At 38.9% G+C, this 15,042-nt stretch overlaps 31 non-coding genes across 31 annotated transcripts; all 31 read right to left on the bottom strand.

Annotated features, from left to right (window-relative positions):
- Positions 1-336: 336 nt before the first annotated feature.
- TRNAA-AGC (transfer RNA alanine (anticodon AGC)) lies at positions 337-409 on the bottom strand. The gene has a single exon. It is a non-coding gene; the product is annotated as a tRNA-Ala (tRNA).
- Positions 410-754: 345 nt separating this feature from the next.
- Positions 755-827, bottom strand: TRNAK-CUU (transfer RNA lysine (anticodon CUU)). The gene has a single exon. It is a non-coding gene; the product is annotated as a tRNA-Lys (tRNA).
- A 353-nt stretch (positions 828-1,180) lies between these two features.
- On the bottom strand, positions 1,181-1,253 carry TRNAA-AGC (transfer RNA alanine (anticodon AGC)). The gene has a single exon. It is a non-coding gene; the product is annotated as a tRNA-Ala (tRNA).
- Positions 1,254-1,598: 345 nt separating this feature from the next.
- On the bottom strand, positions 1,599-1,671 carry TRNAK-CUU (transfer RNA lysine (anticodon CUU)). Its single transcript has one exon. It is a non-coding gene; the product is annotated as a tRNA-Lys (tRNA).
- Positions 1,672-2,024: 353 nt separating this feature from the next.
- TRNAA-AGC (transfer RNA alanine (anticodon AGC)) lies at positions 2,025-2,097 on the bottom strand. Its single transcript has one exon. It is a non-coding gene; the product is annotated as a tRNA-Ala (tRNA).
- Positions 2,098-2,442: 345 nt separating this feature from the next.
- On the bottom strand, positions 2,443-2,515 carry TRNAK-CUU (transfer RNA lysine (anticodon CUU)). Its single transcript has one exon. It is a non-coding gene; the product is annotated as a tRNA-Lys (tRNA).
- Positions 2,516-2,868: 353 nt separating this feature from the next.
- Positions 2,869-2,941, bottom strand: TRNAA-AGC (transfer RNA alanine (anticodon AGC)). Its single transcript has one exon. It is a non-coding gene; the product is annotated as a tRNA-Ala (tRNA).
- Positions 2,942-3,286: 345 nt separating this feature from the next.
- Positions 3,287-3,359, bottom strand: TRNAK-CUU (transfer RNA lysine (anticodon CUU)). The gene has a single exon. It is a non-coding gene; the product is annotated as a tRNA-Lys (tRNA).
- Positions 3,360-3,712: 353 nt separating this feature from the next.
- On the bottom strand, positions 3,713-3,785 carry TRNAA-AGC (transfer RNA alanine (anticodon AGC)). The gene has a single exon. It is a non-coding gene; the product is annotated as a tRNA-Ala (tRNA).
- Positions 3,786-4,130: 345 nt separating this feature from the next.
- Positions 4,131-4,203, bottom strand: TRNAK-CUU (transfer RNA lysine (anticodon CUU)). Its single transcript has one exon. It is a non-coding gene; the product is annotated as a tRNA-Lys (tRNA).
- A 353-nt stretch (positions 4,204-4,556) lies between these two features.
- TRNAA-AGC (transfer RNA alanine (anticodon AGC)) lies at positions 4,557-4,629 on the bottom strand. Its single transcript has one exon. It is a non-coding gene; the product is annotated as a tRNA-Ala (tRNA).
- Positions 4,630-4,974: 345 nt separating this feature from the next.
- Positions 4,975-5,047, bottom strand: TRNAK-CUU (transfer RNA lysine (anticodon CUU)). The gene has a single exon. It is a non-coding gene; the product is annotated as a tRNA-Lys (tRNA).
- A 353-nt stretch (positions 5,048-5,400) lies between these two features.
- On the bottom strand, positions 5,401-5,473 carry TRNAA-AGC (transfer RNA alanine (anticodon AGC)). Its single transcript has one exon. It is a non-coding gene; the product is annotated as a tRNA-Ala (tRNA).
- A 345-nt stretch (positions 5,474-5,818) lies between these two features.
- On the bottom strand, positions 5,819-5,891 carry TRNAK-CUU (transfer RNA lysine (anticodon CUU)). The gene has a single exon. It is a non-coding gene; the product is annotated as a tRNA-Lys (tRNA).
- Positions 5,892-6,244: 353 nt separating this feature from the next.
- TRNAA-AGC (transfer RNA alanine (anticodon AGC)) lies at positions 6,245-6,317 on the bottom strand. The gene has a single exon. It is a non-coding gene; the product is annotated as a tRNA-Ala (tRNA).
- Positions 6,318-6,662: 345 nt separating this feature from the next.
- Positions 6,663-6,735, bottom strand: TRNAK-CUU (transfer RNA lysine (anticodon CUU)). The gene has a single exon. It is a non-coding gene; the product is annotated as a tRNA-Lys (tRNA).
- A 353-nt stretch (positions 6,736-7,088) lies between these two features.
- TRNAA-AGC (transfer RNA alanine (anticodon AGC)) lies at positions 7,089-7,161 on the bottom strand. The gene has a single exon. It is a non-coding gene; the product is annotated as a tRNA-Ala (tRNA).
- Positions 7,162-7,506: 345 nt separating this feature from the next.
- TRNAK-CUU (transfer RNA lysine (anticodon CUU)) lies at positions 7,507-7,579 on the bottom strand. Its single transcript has one exon. It is a non-coding gene; the product is annotated as a tRNA-Lys (tRNA).
- A 353-nt stretch (positions 7,580-7,932) lies between these two features.
- TRNAA-AGC (transfer RNA alanine (anticodon AGC)) lies at positions 7,933-8,005 on the bottom strand. The gene has a single exon. It is a non-coding gene; the product is annotated as a tRNA-Ala (tRNA).
- A 771-nt stretch (positions 8,006-8,776) lies between these two features.
- TRNAA-AGC (transfer RNA alanine (anticodon AGC)) lies at positions 8,777-8,849 on the bottom strand. Its single transcript has one exon. It is a non-coding gene; the product is annotated as a tRNA-Ala (tRNA).
- Positions 8,850-9,194: 345 nt separating this feature from the next.
- On the bottom strand, positions 9,195-9,267 carry TRNAK-CUU (transfer RNA lysine (anticodon CUU)). The gene has a single exon. It is a non-coding gene; the product is annotated as a tRNA-Lys (tRNA).
- Positions 9,268-9,620: 353 nt separating this feature from the next.
- Positions 9,621-9,693, bottom strand: TRNAA-AGC (transfer RNA alanine (anticodon AGC)). Its single transcript has one exon. It is a non-coding gene; the product is annotated as a tRNA-Ala (tRNA).
- Positions 9,694-10,038: 345 nt separating this feature from the next.
- Positions 10,039-10,111, bottom strand: TRNAK-CUU (transfer RNA lysine (anticodon CUU)). Its single transcript has one exon. It is a non-coding gene; the product is annotated as a tRNA-Lys (tRNA).
- A 353-nt stretch (positions 10,112-10,464) lies between these two features.
- TRNAA-AGC (transfer RNA alanine (anticodon AGC)) lies at positions 10,465-10,537 on the bottom strand. The gene has a single exon. It is a non-coding gene; the product is annotated as a tRNA-Ala (tRNA).
- Positions 10,538-10,882: 345 nt separating this feature from the next.
- Positions 10,883-10,955, bottom strand: TRNAK-CUU (transfer RNA lysine (anticodon CUU)). Its single transcript has one exon. It is a non-coding gene; the product is annotated as a tRNA-Lys (tRNA).
- A 353-nt stretch (positions 10,956-11,308) lies between these two features.
- Positions 11,309-11,381, bottom strand: TRNAA-AGC (transfer RNA alanine (anticodon AGC)). The gene has a single exon. It is a non-coding gene; the product is annotated as a tRNA-Ala (tRNA).
- Positions 11,382-11,726: 345 nt separating this feature from the next.
- On the bottom strand, positions 11,727-11,799 carry TRNAK-CUU (transfer RNA lysine (anticodon CUU)). Its single transcript has one exon. It is a non-coding gene; the product is annotated as a tRNA-Lys (tRNA).
- A 353-nt stretch (positions 11,800-12,152) lies between these two features.
- Positions 12,153-12,225, bottom strand: TRNAA-AGC (transfer RNA alanine (anticodon AGC)). The gene has a single exon. It is a non-coding gene; the product is annotated as a tRNA-Ala (tRNA).
- A 345-nt stretch (positions 12,226-12,570) lies between these two features.
- TRNAK-CUU (transfer RNA lysine (anticodon CUU)) lies at positions 12,571-12,643 on the bottom strand. Its single transcript has one exon. It is a non-coding gene; the product is annotated as a tRNA-Lys (tRNA).
- Positions 12,644-14,258: 1,615 nt separating this feature from the next.
- Positions 14,259-14,331, bottom strand: TRNAK-CUU (transfer RNA lysine (anticodon CUU)). The gene has a single exon. It is a non-coding gene; the product is annotated as a tRNA-Lys (tRNA).
- A 353-nt stretch (positions 14,332-14,684) lies between these two features.
- Positions 14,685-14,757, bottom strand: TRNAS-AGA (transfer RNA serine (anticodon AGA)). The gene has a single exon. It is a non-coding gene; the product is annotated as a tRNA-Ser (tRNA).
- Positions 14,758-15,042: the final 285 nt, after the last annotated feature.

Raw genomic sequence — 15,042 nt, 5'->3', positions numbered from 1 at the left:
ATGCAGACTCATCATTTTTTATTAAGGAAAACTGTTTCTGGATATTCCTCTGCTCTTGTTTTGCAAGGAACTTCACTTTTATACATCCTTCAGAGGAAAGAATGTCAAGTAAAATAAGACGAAATGAAAATGGAAGGTGTGAAATTTTCATTTTGAGATTGCATAAGAAATCAAATTCCTCTCACGTGCTATAGAATACCTAAACACTTTTGATTAAACCACTTTAGTTGTTATAATGACACCAAATTTGAAAGCCATCTGTGACTTTTCTGTTCTTACTCTGCAACAACCATGGCAATTACAAGTTAAAAAGTAAAATGTATGCAAATTTTAGAATGGAGAATGCGGGCATCGATCCCGCTACCTCTCGCATGCTAAGCGAGCGCTCTACCATTTGAGCTAATTCCCCTGTGTGCTCACTCAGCATCACATTTCAAAAGTAACGTTACTGCTGTCCACACTTTATTTTAAGTCTAATTGCCCATAACATGAGTGTTCAGTTCACTCCTAACTCATGCCTTAACTACACCTAGGGGATGTTTTACACTTCAGGTTGGCATGTTTAGTACTTGAATAGGAGTGATATCACTGTATGTTAACCTAGACTCAGGCCCTACCTAATCTTGGAGATACATTTCTCTTGAATAAGTAACCAAGGGAGATACAATTTTTAGGAGTTAGTGCATGTCTAATGCAAGATTAATCACCATATTATGAGAGCCAATGCAATCATCCAGCAAAAAATACTCGTTTTCGCCCAACGTGGGGCTCGAACCCACGACCCTGAGATTAAGAGTCTCATGCTCTACCGACTGAGCTAGCCGGGCTCCCACTCAAATATGGTATGCAGACTCATCATTTTTTATTAAGGAAAACCGTTTCTGGATATTCCTCTGCTCTTGTTTTGCAAGGAACTTCACTTTTATACATCCTTCAGAGGAAAGAATGTCAAGTAAAATAAGACGAAATGAAAATGGAAGGTGTGAAATTTTCATTTTGAGATTGCATAAGAAATCAAATTCCTCTCACGTGCTATAGAATACCTAAACACTTTTGATTAAACCACTTTAGTTGTTATAATGACACCAAATTTGAAAGCCATCTGTGACTTTTCTGTTCTTACTCTGCAACAACCATGGCAATTACAAGTTAAAAAGTAAAATGTATGCAAATTTTAGAATGGAGAATGCGGGCATCGATCCCGCTACCTCTCGCATGCTAAGCGAGCGCTCTACCATTTGAGCTAATTCCCCTGTGTGCTCACTAAGCATCACATTTCCAAAGTAACGTTACTGCTGTCCACACTTTATTTTAAGTCTAATTGCCCATAACATGAGTGTTCAGTTCACTCCTAACTGATGCCTCAACTACACCTAGGGGATGTTTTACACTTCAGGTTGGCATGTTTAGTACTTGAATAGGAGTGATATCACTGTATGTTAACCTAGACTCAGGCCCTACCTAATCTTGGAGATACATTTCTCATGAATGAGTAACCAAGGGAGATACAATTTTTAGGAGTTAGTGCATGTCTAATGCAAGATTAATCACCATATTATGAGAGCCAATGCTATCATCCAGCAAAAAATACTCGTTTTCGCCCAACGTGGGGCTCGAACCCACGACCCTGAGATTAAGAGTCTCATGCTCTACCGACTGAGCTAGCCGGGCTCCCACTTAAATATGGTATGCAGACTCATCATTTTTTATTAAGGAAAACCGTTTCTGGATATTCCTCTGCTCTTGTTTTGCAAGGAACTTCACTTTTATACATCCTTCAGAGGAAAGAATGTCAAGTTAAATAAGACGAAATGAAAATGGAAGGTGTGAAATTTTCATTTTGAGATTGCATAAGAAATCAAATTCCTCTCACGTGCTATAGAATACCTAAACACTTTTGATTAAACCACTTTAGTTGTTATAATGACACCAAATTTGAAAGCCATCTGTGACTTTTCTGTTCTTACTCTGCAACAACCATGGCAATTACAAGTTAAAAAGTAAAATGTATGCAAATTTTAGAATGGAGAATGCGGGCATCGATCCCGCTACCTCTCGCATGCTAAGCGAGCGCTCTACCATTTGAGCTAATTCCCCTGTGTGCTCACTCAGCATCACATTTCAAAAGTAACGTTACTGCTGTCCACACTTTATTTTAAGTCTAATTGCCCATAACATGAGTGTTCAGTTCACTCCTAACTGATGCCTTAACTACACCTAGGGGATGTTTTACACTTCAGGTTGGCATGTTTAGTACTTGAATAGGAGTGATATCACTGTATGTTAACCTAGACTCAGGCCCTACCTAATCTTGGAGATACATTTCTCATGAATAAGTAACCAAGGGAGATACAATTTTTAGGAGTTAGTGCATGTCTAATGCAAGATTAATCACCATATTATGAGAGCCAATGCAATCATCCAGCAAAAAATACTGGTTTTCGCCCAACGTGGGGCTCGAACCCACGACCCTGAGATTAAGAGTCTCATGCTCTACCGACTGAGCTAGCCGGGCTCCCACTTAAATATGGTATGCAGACTCATCATTTTTTATTAAGGAAAACTGTTTCTGGATATTCCTCTGCTCTTGTTTTGCAAGGAACTTCACTTTTATACATCCTTCAGAGGAAAGAATGTCAAGTAAAATAAGACGAAATGAAAATGGAAGGTGTGAAATTTTCATTTTGAGATTGCATAAGAAATCAAATTCCTCTCACGTGCTATAGAATACCTAAACACTTTTGATTAAACCACTTTAGTTGTTATAATGACACCAAATTTGAAAGCCATCTGTGACTTTTCTGTTCTTACTCTGCAACAACCATGGCAATTACAAGTTAAAAAGTAAAATGTATGCAAATTTTAGAATGGAGAATGCGGGCATCGATCCCGCTACCTCTCGCATGCTAAGCGAGCGCTCTACCATTTGAGCTAATTCCCCTGTGTGCTCACTCAGCATCACATTTCAAAAGTAACGTTACTGCTGTCCACACTTTATTTTAAGTCTAATTGCCCATAACATGAGTGTTCAGTTCACTCCTAACTCATGCCTTAACTACACCTAGGGGATGTTTTACACTTCAGGTTGGCATGTTTAGTACTTGAATAGGAGTGATATCACTGTATGTTAACCTAGACTCAGGCCCTACCTAATCTTGGAGATACATTTCTCTTGAATAAGTAACCAAGGGAGATACAATTTTTAGGAGTTAGTGCATGTCTAATGCAAGATTAATCACCATATTATGAGAGCCAATGCAATCATCCAGCAAAAAATACTCGTTTTCGCCCAACGTGGGGCTCGAACCCACGACCCTGAGATTAAGAGTCTCATGCTCTACCGACTGAGCTAGCCGGGCTCCCACTCAAATATGGTATGCAGACTCATCATTTTTTATTAAGGAAAACCGTTTCTGGATATTCCTCTGCTCTTGTTTTGCAAGGAACTTCACTTTTATACATCCTTCAGAGGAAAGAATGTCAAGTAAAATAAGACGAAATGAAAATGGAAGGTGTGAAATTTTCATTTTGAGATTGCATAAGAAATCAAATTCCTCTCACGTGCTATAGAATACCTAAACACTTTTGATTAAACCACTTTAGTTGTTATAATGACACCAAATTTGAAAGCCATCTGTGACTTTTCTGTTCTTACTCTGCAACAACCATGGCAATTACAAGTTAAAAAGTAAAATATATGCAAATTTTAGAATGGAGAATGCGGGCATCGATCCCGCTACCTCTCGCATGCTAAGCGAGCGCTCTACCATTTGAGCTAATTCCCCTGTGTGCTCACTAAGCATCACATTTCCAAAGTAACGTTACTGCTGTCCACACTTTATTTTAAGTCTAATTGCCCATAACATGAGTGTTCAGTTCACTCCTAACTGATGCCTCAACTACACCTAGGGGATGTTTTACACTTCAGGTTGGCATGTTTAGTACTTGAATAGGAGTGATATCACTGTATGTTAACCTAGACTCAGGCCCTACCTAATCTTGGAGATACATTTCTCATGAATGAGTAACCAAGGGAGATACAATTTTTAGGAGTTAGTGCATGTCTAATGCAAGATTAATCACCATATTATGAGAGCCAATGCTATCATCCAGCAAAAAATACTCGTTTTCGCCCAACGTGGGGCTCGAACCCACGACCCTGAGATTAAGAGTCTCATGCTCTACCGACTGAGCTAGCCGGGCTCCCACTTAAATATGGTATGCAGACTCATCATTTTTTATTAAGGAAAACCGTTTCTGGATATTCCTCTGCTCTTGTTTTGCAAGGAACTTCACTTTTATACATCCTTCAGAGGAAAGAATGTCAAGTTAAATAAGACGAAATGAAAATGGAAGGTGTGAAATTTTCATTTTGAGATTGCATAAGAAATCAAATTCCTCTCACGTGCTATAGAATACCTAAACACTTTTGATTAAACCACTTTAGTTGTTATAATGACACCAAATTTGAAAGCCATCTGTGACTTTTCTGTTCTTACTCTGCAACAACCATGGCAATTACAAGTTAAAAAGTAAAATGTATGCAAATTTTAGAATGGAGAATGCGGGCATCGATCCCGCTACCTCTCGCATGCTAAGCGAGCGCTCTACCATTTGAGCTAATTCCCCTGTGTGCTCACTCAGCATCACATTTCAAAAGTAACGTTACTGCTGTCCACACTTTATTTTAAGTCTAATTGCCCATAACATGAGTGTTCAGTTCACTCCTAACTGATGCCTTAACTACACCTAGGGGATGTTTTACACTTCAGGTTGGCATGTTTAGTACTTGAATAGGAGTGATATCACTGTATGTTAACCTAGACTCAGGCCCTACCTAATCTTGGAGATACATTTCTCATGAATAAGTAACCAAGGGAGATACAATTTTTAGGAGTTAGTGCATGTCTAATGCAAGATTAATCACCATATTATGAGAGCCAATGCAATCATCCAGCAAAAAATACTGGTTTTCGCCCAACGTGGGGCTCGAACCCACGACCCTGAGATTAAGAGTCTCATGCTCTACCGACTGAGCTAGCCGGGCTCCCACTTAAATATGGTATGCAGACTCATCATTTTTTATTAAGGAAAACTGTTTCTGGATATTCCTCTGCTCTTGTTTTGCAAGGAACTTCACTTTTATACATCCTTCAGAGGAAAGAATGTCAAGTAAAATAAGACGAAATGAAAATGGAAGGTGTGAAATTTTCATTTTGAGATTGCATAAGAAATCAAATTCCTCTCACGTGCTATAGAATACCTAAACACTTTTGATTAAACCACTTTAGTTGTTATAATGACACCAAATTTGAAAGCCATCTGTGACTTTTCTGTTCTTACTCTGCAACAACCATGGCAATTACAAGTTAAAAAGTAAAATGTATGCAAATTTTAGAATGGAGAATGCGGGCATCGATCCCGCTACCTCTCGCATGCTAAGCGAGCGCTCTACCATTTGAGCTAATTCCCCTGTGTGCTCACTCAGCATCACATTTCAAAAGTAACGTTACTGCTGTCCACACTTTATTTTAAGTCTAATTGCCCATAACATGAGTGTTCAGTTCACTCCTAACTGATGCCTTAACTACACCTAGGGGATGTTTTACACTTCAGGTTGGCATGTTTAGTACTTGAATAGGAGTGATATCACTGTATGTTAACCTAGACTCAGGCCCTACCTAATCTTGGAGATACATTTCTCATGAATGAGTAACCAAGGGAGATACAATTTTTAGGAGTTAGTGCATGTCTAATGCAAGATTAATCACCATATTATGAGAGCCAATGCTATCATCCAGCAAAAAATACTCGTTTTCGCCCAACGTGGGGCTCGAACCCACGACCCTGAGATTAAGAGTCTCATGCTCTACCGACTGAGCTAGCCGGGCTCCCACTTAAATATGGTATGCAGACTCATCATTTTTTATTAAGGAAAACTGTTTCTGGATATTCCTCTGCTCTTATTTTGCAAGGAACTTCACTTTTATACATCCTTCAGAGGAAAGAATGTCAAGTAAAATAAGACGAAATGAAAATGGAAGGTGTGAAATTTTCATTTTGAGATTGCATAAGAAATCAAATTCCTCTCACGTGCTATAGAATACCTAAACACTTTTGATTAAACCACTTTAGTTGTTATAATGACACCAAATTTGAAAGCCATCTGTGACTTTTCTGTTCTTACTCTGCAACAACCATGGCAATTACAAGTTAAAAAGTAAAATGTATGCAAATTTTAGAATGGAGAATGCGGGCATCGATCCCGCTACCTCTCGCATGCTAAGCGAGCGCTCTACCATTTGAGCTAATTCCCCTGTGTGCTCACTCAGCATCACATTTCAAAAGTAACGTTACTGCTGTCCACACTTTATTTTAAGTCTAATTGCCCATAACATGAGTGTTCAGTTCACTCCTAACTGATGCCTTAACTACACCTAGGTGATGTTTTACACTTCAGGTTGGCATGTTTAGTACTTGAATAGGAGTGATATCACTGTATGTTAACCTAGACTCAGGCCCTACCTAATCTTGGAGATACATTTCTCATGAATGAGTAACCAAGGGAGATACAATTTTTAGGAGTTAGTGCATGTCTAATGCAAGATTAATCACCATATTATGAGAGCCAATGCTATCATCCAGCAAAAAATACTCGTTTTCGCCCAACGTGGGGCTCGAACCCACGACCCTGAGATTAAGAGTCTCATGCTCTACCGACTGAGCTAGCCGGGCTCCCACTTAAATATGGTATGCAGACTCATCATTTTTTATTAAGGAAAACTGTTTCTGGATATTCCTCTGCTCTTGTTTTGCAAGGAACTTCACTTTTATACATCCTTCAGAGGAAAGAATGTCAAGTAAAATAAGACGAAATGAAAATGGAAGGTGTGAAATTTTCATTTTGAGATTGCATAAGAAATCAAATTCCTCTCACGTGCTATAGAATACCTAAACACTTTTGATTAAACCACTTTAGTTGTTATAATGACACCAAATTTGAAAGCCATCTGTGACTTTTCTGTTCTTACTCTGCAACAACCATGGCAATTACAAGTTAAAAAGTAAAATGTATGCAAATTTTAGAATGGAGAATGCGGGCATCGATCCCGCTACCTCTCGCATGCTAAGCGAGCGCTCTACCATTTGAGCTAATTCCCCTGTGTGCTCACTCAGCATCACATTTCAAAAGTAACGTTACTGCTGTCCACACTTTATTTTAAGTCTAATTGCCCATAACATGAGTGTTCAGTTCACTCCTAACTCATGCCTTAACTACACCTAGGGGATGTTTTACACTTCAGGTTGGCATGTTTAGTACTTGAATAGGAGTGATATCACTGTATGTTAACCTAGACTCAGGCCCTACCTAATCTTGGAGATACATTTCTCTTGAATAAGTAACCAAGGGAGATACAATTTTTAGGAGTTAGTGCATGTCTAATGCAAGATTAATCACCATATTATGAGAGCCAATGCAATCATCCAGCAAAAAATACTCGTTTTCGCCCAACGTGGGGCTCGAACCCACGACCCTGAGATTAAGAGTCTCATGCTCTACCGACTGAGCTAGCCGGGCTCCCACTCAAATATGGTATGCAGACTCATCATTTTTTATTAAGGAAAACCGTTTCTGGATATTCCTCTGCTCTTGTTTTGCAAGGAACTTCACTTTTATACATCCTTCAGAGGAAAGAATGTCAAGTAAAATAAGACGAAATGAAAATGGAAGGTGTGAAATTTTCATTTTGAGATTGCATAAGAAATCAAATTCCTCTCACGTGCTATAGAATACCTAAACACTTTTGATTAAACCACTTTAGTTGTTATAATGACACCAAATTTGAAAGCCATCTGTGACTTTTCTGTTCTTACTCTGCAACAACCATGGCAATTACAAGTTAAAAAGTAAAATGTATGCAAATTTTAGAATGGAGAATGCGGGCATCGATCCCGCTACCTCTCGCATGCTAAGCGAGCGCTCTACCATTTGAGCTAATTCCCCTGTGTGCTCACTAAGCATCACATTTCCAAAGTAACGTTACTGCTGTCCACACTTTATTTTAAGTCTAATTGCCCATAACATGAGTGTTCAGTTCACTCCTAACTGATGCCTCAACTACACCTAGGGGATGTTTTACACTTCAGGTTGGCATGTTTAGTACTTGAATAGGAGTGATATCACTGTATGTTAACCTAGACTCAGGCCCTACCTAATCTTGGAGATACATTTCTCATGAATGAGTAACCAAGGGAGATACAATTTTTAGGAGTTAGTGCATGTCTAATGCAAGATTAATCACCATATTATGAGAGCCAATGCTATCATCCAGCAAAAAATACTCGTTTTCGCCCAACGTGGAGCTCGAACCCACGACCCTGAGATTAAGAGTCTCATGCTCTACCGACTGAGCTAGCCGGGCTCCCACTTAAATATGGTATGCAGACTCATCATTTTTTATTAAGGAAAACCGTTTCTGGATATTCCTCTGCTCTTGTTTTGCAAGGAACTTCACTTTTATACATCCTTCAGAGGAAAGAATGTCAAGTTAAATAAGACGAAATGAAAATGGAAGGTGTGAAATTTTCATTTTGAGATTGCATAAGAAATCAAATTCCTCTCACGTGCTATAGAATACCTAAACACTTTTGATTAAACCACTTTAGTTGTTATAATGACACCAAATTTGAAAGCCATCTGTGACTTTTCTGTTCTTACTCTGCAACAACCATGGCAATTACAAGTTAAAAAGTAAAATGTATGCAAATTTTAGAATGGAGAATGCGGGCATCGATCCCGCTACCTCTCGCATGCTAAGCGAGCGCTCTACCATTTGAGCTAATTCCCCTGTGTGCTCACTCAGCATCACATTTCAAAAGTAACGTTACTGCTGTCCACACTTTATTTTAAGTCTAATTGCCCATAACATGAGTGTTCAGTTCACTCCTAACTGATGCCTTAACTACACCTAGGGGATGTTTTACACTTCAGGTTGGCATGTTTAGTACTTGAATAGGAGTGATATCACTGTATGTTAACCTAGACTCAGGCCCTACCTAATCTTGGAGATACATTTCTCATGAATAAGTAACCAAGGGAGATACAATTTTTAGGAGTTAGTGCATGTCTAATGCAAGATTAATCACCATATTATGAGAGCCAATGCAATCATCCAGCAAAAAATACTGGTTTTCGCCCAACGTGGGGCTCGAACCCACGACCCTGAGATTAAGAGTCTCATGCTCTACCGACTGAGCTAGCCGGGCTCCCACTTAAATATGGTATGCAGACTCATCATTTTTTATTAAGGAAAACTGTTTCTGGATATTCCTCTGCTCTTGTTTTGCAAGGAACTTCACTTTTATACATCCTTCAGAGGAAAGAATGTCAAGTAAAATAAGACGAAATGAAAATGGAAGGTGTGAAATTTTCATTTTGAGATTGCATAAGAAATCAAATTCCTCTCACGTGCTATAGAATACCTAAACACTTTTGATTAAACCACTTTAGTTGTTATAATGACACCAAATTTGAAAGCCATCTGTGACTTTTCTGTTCTTACTCTGCAACAACCATGGCAATTACAAGTTAAAAAGTAAAATGTATGCAAATTTTAGAATGGAGAATGCGGGCATCGATCCCGCTACCTCTCGCATGCTAAGCGAGCGCTCTACCATTTGAGCTAATTCCCCTGTGTGCTCACTCAGCATCACATTTCAAAAGTAACGTTACTGCTGTCCACACTTTATTTTAAGTCTAATTGCCCATAACATGAGTGTTCAGTTCACTCCTAACTCATGCCTTAACTACACCTAGGGGATGTTTTACACTTCAGGTTGGCATGTTTAGTACTTGAATAGGAGTGATATCACTGTATGTTAACCTAGACTCAGGCCCTACCTAATCTTGGAGATACATTTCTCTTGAATAAGTAACCAAGGGAGATACAATTTTTAGGAGTTAGTGCATGTCTAATGCAAGATTAATCACCATATTATGAGAGCCAATGCAATCATCCAGCAAAAAATACTCGTTTTCGCCCAACGTGGGGCTCGAACCCACGACCCTGAGATTAAGAGTCTCATGCTCTACCGACTGAGCTAGCCGGGCTCCCACTCAAATATGGTATGCAGACTCATCATTTTTTATTAAGGAAAACCGTTTCTGGATATTCCTCTGCTCTTGTTTTGCAAGGAACTTCACTTTTATACATCCTTCAGAGGAAAGAATGTCAAGTAAAATAAGACGAAATGAAAATGGAAGGTGTGAAATTTTCATTTTGAGATTGCATAAGAAATCAAATTCCTCTCACGTGCTATAGAATACCTAAACACTTTTGATTAAACCACTTTAGTTGTTATAATGACACCAAATTTGAAAGCCATCTGTGACTTTTCTGTTCTTACTCTGCAACAACCATGGCAATTACAAGTTAAAAAGTAAAATATATGCAAATTTTAGAATGGAGAATGCGGGCATCGATCCCGCTACCTCTCGCATGCTAAGCGAGCGCTCTACCATTTGAGCTAATTCCCCTGTGTGCTCACTAAGCATCACATTTCCAAAGTAACGTTACTGCTGTCCACACTTTATTTTAAGTCTAATTGCCCATAACATGAGTGTTCAGTTCACTCCTAACTGATGCCTCAACTACACCTAGGGGATGTTTTACACTTCAGGTTGGCATGTTTAGTACTTGAATAGGAGTGATATCACTGTATGTTAACCTAGACTCAGGCCCTACCTAATCTTGGAGATACATTTCTCATGAATGAGTAACCAAGGGAGATACAATTTTTAGGAGTTAGTGCATGTCTAATGCAAGATTAATCACCATATTATGAGAGCCAATGCTATCATCCAGCAAAAAATACTCGTTTTCGCCCAACGTGGGGCTCGAACCCACGACCCTGAGATTAAGAGTCTCATGCTCTACCGACTGAGCTAGCCGGGCTCCCACTTAAATATGGTATGCAGACTCATCATTTTTTATTAAGGAAAACCGTTTCTGGATATTCCTCTGCTCTTGTTTTGCAAGGAACTTCACTTTTATACATCCTTCAGAGGAAAGAATGTCAAGTTAAATAAGACGAAATGAAAATGGAAGGTGTGAAATTTTCATTTTGAGATTGCATAAGAAATCAAATTCCTCTCACGTGCTATAGAATACCTAAACACTTTTGATTAAACCACTTTAGTTGTTATAATGACACCAAATTTGAAAGCCATCTGTGACTTTTCTGTTCTTACTCTGCAACAACCATGGCAATTACAAGTTAAAAAGTAAAATGTATGCAAATTTTAGAATGGAGAATGCGGGCATCGATCCCGCTACCTCTCGCATGCTAAGCGAGCGCTCTACCATTTGAGCTAATTCCCCTGTGTGCTCACTCAGCATCACATTTCAAAAGTAACGTTACTGCTGTCCACACTTTATTTTAAGTCTAATTGCCCATAACATGAGTGTTCAGTTCACTCCTAACTGATGCCTTAACTACACCTAGGGGATGTTTTACACTTCAGGTTGGCATGTTTAGTACTTGAATAGGAGTGATATCACTGTATGTTAACCTAGACTCAGGCCCTACCTAATCTTGGAGATACATTTCTCATGAATAAGTAACCAAGGGAGATACAATTTTTAGGAGTTAGTGCATGTCTAATGCAAGATTAATCACCATATTATGAGAGCCAATGCAATCATCCAGCAAAAAATACTGGTTTTCGCCCAACGTGGGGCTCGAACCCACGACCCTGAGATTAAGAGTCTCATGCTCTACCGACTGAGCTAGCCGGGCTCCCACTTAAATATGGTATGCAGACTCATCATTTTTTATTAAGGAAAACTGTTTCTGGATATTCCTCTGCTCTTGTTTTGCAAGGAACTTCACTTTTATACATCCTTCAGAGGAAAGAATGTCAAGTAAAATAAGACGAAATGAAAATGGAAGGTGTGAAATTTTCATTTTGAGATTGCATAAGAAATCAAATTCCTCTCACGTGCTATAGAATACCTAAACACTTTTGATTAAACCACTTTAGTTGTTATAATGACACCAAATTTGAAAGCCATCTGTGACTTTTCTGTTCTTACTCTGCAACAACCATGGCAATTACAAGTTAAAAAGTAAAATGTATGCAAATTTTAGAATGGAGAATGCGGGCATCGATCCCGCTACCTCTCGCATGCTAAGCGAGCGCTCTACCATTTGAGCTAATTCCCCTGTGTGCTCACTCAGCATCACATTTCAAAAGTAACGTTACTGCTGTCCACACTTTATTTTAAGTCTAATTGCCCATAACATGAGTGTTCAGTTCACTCCTAACTGATGCCTTAACTACACCTAGGGGATGTTTTACACTTCAGGTTGGCATGTTTAGTACTTGAATAGGAGTGATATCACTGTATGTTAACCTAGACTCAGGCCCTACCTAATCTTGGAGATACATTTCTCATGAATGAGTAACCAAGGGAGATACAATTTTTAGGAGTTAGTGCATGTCTAATGCAAGATTAATCACCATATTATGAGAGCCAATGCTATCATCCAGCAAAAAATACTCGTTTTCGCCCAACGTGGGGCTCGAACCCACGACCCTGAGATTAAGAGTCTCATGCTCTACCGACTGAGCTAGCCGGGCTCCCACTTAAATATGGTATGCAGACTCATCATTTTTTATTAAGGAAAACCGTTTCTGGATATTCCTCTGCTCTTGTTTTGCAAGGAACTTCACTTTTATACATCCTTCAGAGGAAAGAATGTCAAGTAAAATAAGACGAAATTAAAATGGAAGGTGTGAAATTTTCATTTTGAGATTGCATAAGAAATCAAATTCCTCTCACGTGCTATAGAATACCTAAACACTTTTGATTAAACCACTTTAGTTGTTATAATGACACCAAATTTGAAAGCCATCTGTGACTTTTCTGTTCTTACTCTGCAACAACCATGGCAATTACAAGTTAAAAAGTAAAATGTATGCAAATTTTAGAATGGTGAATGCGGGCATCGATCCCGCTATCTCTCGCATGCTAAGCGAGCGCTCTACCATTTGAGCTAATTCCCCTGTGTGCTCACTCAGCATCACATTTCAAAAGTAACGTTACTGCTGTCCACACTTTATTTTAAGTCTAATTGCCCATAACATGAGTGTTCAGTTCACTCCTAACTGATGCCTTAACTACACCTAGGGGATGTTTTACACTTCAGGTTGGCATGTTTAGTACTTGAATAGGAGTGATATCACTGTATGTTAACCTAGACTCAGGCCCTACCTAATCTTGGAGATACATTTCTCATGAATGAGTAACCAAGGGAGATACAATTTTTAGGAGTTAGTGCATGTCTAATGCAAGATTAATCACCATATTATGAGAGCCAATGCAATCATCCAGCAAAAAATACTCGTTTTCGCCCAACGTGGGGCTCGAACCCACGACCCTGATATTAAGAGTCTCATGCTCTACCGACTGAGATAGCCGGGCTCCCACTTAAATATGGTATGCAGACTCATCATTTTTTATTAAGGAAAACCGTTTCTGGATATTCCTCTGCTCTTGTTTTGCAAGGAACTTCACTTTTATACATCCTTCAGAGGAAAGAATGTCAAGTAAAATAAGACGAAATTAAAATGGAAGGTGTGAAATTTTCATTTTGAGATTGCATAAGAAATCAAATTCCTCTCACGTGCTATAGAATACCTAAACACTTTTGATTAAACCACTTTAGTTGTTATAATGACACCAAATTTGAAAGCCATCTGTGACTTTTCTGTTCTTACTCTGCAACAACCATGGCAATTACAAGTTAAAAAGTAAAATGTATGCAAATTTTAGAATGGTGAATGCGGGCATCGATCCCGCTACCTCTCGCATGCTAAGCGAGCGCTCTACCATTTGAGCTAATTCCCCTGTGTGCTCACTCAGCATCACATTTCAAAAGTAACGTTACTGCTGTCCACACTTTATTTTAAGTCTAATTGCCCATAACATGAGTGTTCAGTTCACTCCTAACTGATGCCTTAACTACACCTAGGGGATGTTTTACACTTCAGGTTGGCATGTTTAGTACTTGAATAGGAGTGATATCACTGCATGTTAACCTAGACTCAGGCCCTACCTAATCTTGGAGATACATTTCTCATGAATGAGTAACCAAGGGAGATACAATTTTTAGGAGTTAGTGCATGTCTAATGCAAGATTAATCACCATATTATGAGAGCCAATGCTATCATCCAGCAAAAAATACTCGTTTTCGCCCAACGTGGGGCTCGAACCCACGACCCTGAGATTAAGAGTCTCATGCTCTACCGACTGAGCTAGCCGGGCTCCCACTTAAATATGGTATGCAGACTCATCATTATTTATTAAGGAAAACTGTTTCTGGATATTCCTCTGCTCTTGTTTTGCAAGGAACTTCACTTTTATACATCCTTCAGAGGAAAGAATGTCAAGTAAAATAAGACGAAATGAAAATGGAAGGTGTGAAATTTTCATTTTGAGATTGCATAAGAAATCAAATTCCTCTCACGTGCTATAGAATACCTAAACACTTTTGATTAAACCACTTTAGTTGTTATAATGACACCAAATTTGAAAGCCATCTGTGACTTTTCTGTTCTTACTCTGCAACAACCATGGCAATTACAAGTTAAAAAGTAAAATGTATGCAAATTTTAAAATGGAGAATGCGGGCATCGATCCCGCTACCTCTCGCATTCTAAGCGAGCGCTCTACCATTTGAGCTAATTCCCCTGTGTGCTCACTCAGCATCACATTTCAAAAGTAACGTTACTGCTGTCCACACTTTATTTTAAGTCTAATTGCCCATAACATGAGTGTTCAGTTCACTCCTAACTGATGCCTTAACTACACCTAGGGGATGTTTTACACTTCAGGTTGGCATGTTTAGTACTTGAATAGGAGTGATATCACTGTATGTTAACCTAGACTCAGGCCCTACCTAATCTTGGAGATACATTTCTCATGAATGAGTAACCAAGGGAGATACAATTTTTAGGAGTTAGTGCATGTCTAATG

This window comes from Triturus cristatus, chromosome 4_1, assembly GCF_964204655.1.
Source record: "Triturus cristatus chromosome 4_1, aTriCri1.1, whole genome shotgun sequence".
In the NCBI taxonomy this organism is placed as follows: Eukaryota; Metazoa; Chordata; class Amphibia; order Caudata; family Salamandridae; genus Triturus; species Triturus cristatus.
This window is presented reverse-complemented; position numbering and strand designations above follow the sequence as displayed.